The sequence below is a fragment of the Acipenser ruthenus genome, unplaced genomic scaffold (genome assembly GCF_902713425.1).
Source record: "Acipenser ruthenus unplaced genomic scaffold, fAciRut3.2 maternal haplotype, whole genome shotgun sequence".
NCBI lineage: Eukaryota > Metazoa > Chordata > Actinopteri > Acipenseriformes > Acipenseridae > Acipenser > Acipenser ruthenus.
Genome location: NW_026707934.1, coordinates 12,501 through 18,009, shown reverse-complemented (window position 1 = coordinate 18,009; position 5,509 = coordinate 12,501).

Genomic DNA, 5,509 nt, shown 5'->3' with positions numbered 1-5,509 from the left:
GCCACCGCCTTTAAGAATGCACTTTTCATATAGTTTTTTTTCTGTGAAGTTTTTGCTCGATTTGTATAATTTTGCGCACGACTACTGGCCACGATTGCCTCAGGTGGATACACTAAGAACTTAAGCCTTTATATACCTGAAATATGTCATTAGCATTTCTGATTGGATTACCTTAACCCTTTGCGGTCCTATGTCGGACCTGGTCTGACATCGCAATTTTCCCTTTCCGGTCCAATGTCGGACCCTGTCCGACATCATCAAAAAGACACAAAAAACAGGTCTCTAGTCTTTTTTCTCCGGAAAAAGCCGAGAAAACTATTCAATGGCCGAGTGAGACCGATAGGAGCCGAGAGAAGCCGGAAAAAAAAAAAATAGTGGGTGTATCTCATGAATACTGATAGACCCGACACTACATAGATAACACGGACATACACAAACAAGATAGCTGCTTCCGCATCCAGCGCTCAGAGAATATCACAGACATTTGCAGAGCTTTTTGAGATGTTATAGTAATAAAATAATGACTTGGATCGCATTACTGAGGTGTTTGCTGGAGATGCAGTACTGAGTGTCCTGTTGTTTTGAAGTGTCTTTTAAACCTGTTTTACTGTGAAAAAAAATACTTTTAAACAGCGCGTCTAAAATAAACTGCGTGTGTGAAAATAAATTGGACCTGACACGCACTTAATAAATGAACTGCAAAGGGTTAATATTTCACACAGCTACTATATTTCCAGTAACAAACATTAACTGATTTGGAGACTCCTGGTGACATGAAGTTGTAAATGCACACCATTTATTTATATATCATTTTTCATTTTCGTTTTACATTTTAATTAACATAAGTAAGATAAGTTAAATGTTTTAAACTCACCGATATCACCAAGATGTGGCTGGATCGGTCTAAGAAAACAGTTTGGTATGGTGGGCAATCGTTTTCTCGTTTCTTTTCTTTCCTGTTGGTTTGTCCTCTGCAGAGTGGGTGTCCCTCTTTAATCCTTTAAACTCTGCATATTTCTCAGCTTGGAAAGTGTCAATGTTGGGGCCGTTAATTGAAACAAACAGCATGCTGTTCAGTGTGCTTACATGCATTCGGCTTCTCTGGTCGGTCAGAATAAGGTTCATCACACTAAAGCCACGTTCACATTCAGCAGTGGACCACAGGAATTACACCTACTGTGGTTACCAGTTTGTTCAGGTTATCCCCCATGCGCTGAGTATCTTTGTGCTCTCTGAATTCCTTTATAGTTAGAGGTCGTGAAACGTTGAATTTTAAAGTTTTGCACAGATTCATAACTTTATCGTCCCCAAACAAAATTCTTGCATCCTCTTCTACAGGCCATGATGTGGGGTTGAGTACGGCTGCCTCCTCCAGGACCCCTTTATCATCAAATCTTCTTTCGATGTTGTCAAATAAAGCTTGTATGAACTGCGTGCGGAAACCTCTGTATTTCATTTGTTGAGCGTCAGATGGCTGTGTGATTGGAACCCCTTTAAATGCACCGGCTCTTGAGAACTCGTTGTTCATTGTGCTGGTATTTATTCAATCTCTGTCCTTCATAGCACGTAGAGCTTTTAATGCAACATCAATCTCCGGCTTGACAGTGATGACAGTGGAATTCCTATTTTGAAGAAACAGGGATAGCGCTTTTAGCGTCTCGAGTGCATCTTTCATTGTTGCTACTTCCATTACAAACAGCCAGTTTGTCATCTTCCCCAGTAGACCACCACATTCTGCTTTGTCCTGTGAAGAACGTGAGATGTCTGTTGAACCATTTCTAAAAAATGTAACAAGGGCAGGGTAACTTTCCCATAAAGCAGTCACCGATGTGCAGGAAGATGACGGCCAACGGACGTCAGAAACTCGACCAACCTTGTGTATATGTACACAGAGCTCAGCAGCCACAGCTTCAAGTTGCCTCTGGTTCTTGGGACTTAGTGAAAAAAATGAATACAGTGAATCGATTAATAGCTGAAAATGACTTGCTTCCTTTACTGTTCGAACAGCGTCATGAACAGCAAGCTCCAGTTTGTGGTTCATGCAGTGAATCTCGATTAGATTGTTGTTGATCTGTTCTCGCAGAATTGATGCTGCCCCTTTGTATTTCCCCAGCATCGATGCTGCTCCATCAGTTGCAAAACCCAGCAGACGCTCTCGAAGTATGTCTGCAGTGATGCCATACTGATTGAGGCTGGAAAGCAACTCATCTGCAATGCCAGCACCTGTCCCCGACTTTAGCGGCACAATGTTAAAAAAATAGTTGCCTAAAATAATATAATTGTATGTAAAAATAATGTGATATGTTGTAACAATTGTAAGTTGCCCTGGATAAGGGTGTCTGCTAAGAAATAAATAATAATAATAATAATCAATTACATACTTTGCAAGTTGTGCAGCCATTTTGTCTGCTACAAACGAGAGCATATTACAACCTGCATGGTCGGAATGCAGCATGTTCCCAGTATCCAATCCATTAAGCTGCTGTAGCTGCAAAATGTTTGGATGCATCTTAAACGTTTTCTTTACAAATCATGTAGGCTGTTATCATTATGCTCGTCGTTTTTTCCGATCACTGCAGTGCTGTTTTCAGCAGCTTTCTCTATGGCCTGCTTTTGTCTGGCTTGCGCTATGTGTTCACATTTCATATGAGACTTGCATTTACCGTGTTCACTTATTTTGTCATTTAGTTTTTTGGCTGATGTTGCAGTTGTGCCATTCATAAAGGCCTGGTCAATTCCAGGTCGTTCTTTTATATGGGTTCCCAGATCACGAATTGCTGAACAAACCGAGCAAATGACTGAACCGCTGGGATTAGCCTTTAGCCAAGCGCGATTAGCCTTCCATTTTTTGAAGCGAGCCTGCCCTACACAGCCGCCGATATTAATTGCCTGCTCTTCTGAGGCCCCTATGCTCTCCTGTGTGTCAGTACACATAGGGTACATACCTGCATCGTCACCTTTGATAGCTTTATTTCTGCCGCTGCAGAAATAAAGCTGTCTAGAGGATGAGATGTTCAATTTGAGCCCAGTTTTGGCTGTTTTGGTGATTTTTTGTATTTTTCATTCATTAGTAGTAAACTGGCAGTTATAGAAAAATAGCTGAATATGTCAATGGTTTCCTCCCAGTTTCTCAATATCTCCACATTTCTTAGCCACATAGTCAGGTTTAATGTAAACTAGAAGTTGTGATCTTCAATTTAAACCCACTTTTGCCTGTTTGGGGGATTTCTTTCATTATTAGTAAACTGGCAGTTATATACCATTCTGTTCAATACAGTTGATTTGACTGCACAGCAAAAACCAGCTAGCTTTGAGGCTGCATACCTCCATAAATAGGAAAGTTCCACACATATTGCAAAAATGCTCTAGTCCACAGTGATCAGACCTACAATTTGAGACCATTTGGTGATAAAATGCAGCTTTGTGTCAATTTTAAACCACCCCAGACGTTTCTGTGCAATACTGTTTGTCATTTGTTCAAAGGCGTACAAATAAACACCTGTATTTGTTGACAGAGATGCTGTGTCAGTGTATAAACACCTGTATTTGTTGACAGAGATGCTGTGTCAGTGTATAAACACCTGTATTTGTTGACAGAGATGCTGTGTCAGTGTATAAACACCTGTATTTGTTGACAGAGATGCTGTGTCAGTGTATAAACACCTGTATTTGTTGACAGAGATGCTGTGTCAGTGTATAAAGGCCTGATCTCATTTACACAGGGGCTGTGTCAGTGTATAAACACCTGTACTTGTTGACAGAGACCGACTTTATACCTTAGAAGAAGGTAAAGCTTTTTTTGTAGCTCTGGTCATTTACTTCGATTCTGGCTGTGGTCATATAACTCAATTCTGACTCTGTTCATGTAGCAGTATTCTGACTCTTGTCATGTAACTCAATTCTGACTATGGTCATGTAGCACTATTCTGACTCTGGTCATATTCCAGTATTGTCACACTAAGTTCCAACATTGGCTAGTTCAGGGATCCCGGCTATTGTGTACTGCCTAGGGATGTGCACGACAAATATTTTGACTATCGATAATTCCACAGCTGTTGAGGTCGACTAATCGAATAGTCGCCCCCCGCCCCCCCCCCCCCCCCCTGCCTCCCATTCAAAATGAGACGTACATTAAATGCGAAATAATGCAAAGTGACAATTACTGCAATTGCAATAAATTCTGAACTTTATTTTAAAATACTTAGCTAACACAACAACTTTAACAACTTTGTTAAATAAACATTAGGCTATGTAAAAAAACACCTTCCTATTAGGAAACATACAGAAATGCCATAGTAACAGCAGCAATAACATAAGCATGCCTGTCAACTCTCGTGTGAGACTCTCGTATTTTGCAAGCAAGTGTTATTTTTTTTTTACCGATATTGTCACAAGCTTTTAGCTTTTCCGTTAATTACAATTTCAAATTAACTATAAAGGTTGTGACAATTAAAAAAAAAAAAAAAAAAAAAAGGAACGCTTGCTTATAAAATATGGGCGTCTCCTGTATAATTTTTATTCAATTATTAATGTAATTTTCATTCAATAATAGTTTAGCAATGTGAGCTGCGAGGCAAATGCCTTAACATTAGCATCCTTGTGGCAATAATGTTTTCCGGTCATAACAGCGAAATACAAAATGCATTAGACTATCTAGCTAGCTAATTTATACAATCCACTTAACTAAACGATTTACTTTTCCCACGTTTTCAAACCACACACAACATGCAGACTACCGGTCTACGTTAAATCAAATCGGCAACATACCTGTGCGTTCGAGTTCCAGTGAATAAAAAATAAATAGCCTGTAGGCAATAGCTTGCTATGTATGTAGCTAGCTTAATAATATTAATAAATAAATGAATGAACAAAAAGGCCTGAGTGGCATTAACGCACTAGCCTTCCATGGAAGCAAAAAAAAATCCTAACAAAAACTTTAGGAATAGTTAGGCTAGCAATGTCCATTATTATTATCATGTTCACTTATTCTTGTTTAAAAAAATCAGCATGTCCATCAGGTCCGGCAATACTGCAGCAGACGGTGCTCAGGCAGAGTTTGTTGTTTTTGTTTCAACTTCAGAGCCTGAGTAGCTATTGCACTGTGATAAAAATGTGACACAAAACGGCTGGCCGCACCAACTACATTATGTATGGCACCAAGTTTAAAGCCATCGTTGAAGGCGAGCTGCAGAGTGTGTGCAAAGCACAAATTCGAGTCCCATTCAACAAACTCCAAAGATGATGTTGCTGGCATTGTCGTGAACACAGGCAGTGATTTCCCCCCTTAAACCCGAATGGTCTACAGCGGTGTTTAACACATTTGCGAGATTCTCTGCTGTATGCCTCTCTGGCGTGGCGCGAGTCTGTAGAACTACGTTTTTCATTTCCCAATCCTCAATGACAGCAGGTTATTATGACGTACGACTCGGTATTCGGTGCAGTCCACGCATCTGTAGTAATCACCACCTTCTCAGCCTTTGACAAGTTTCTGCGGACAGACGCTGCTCAA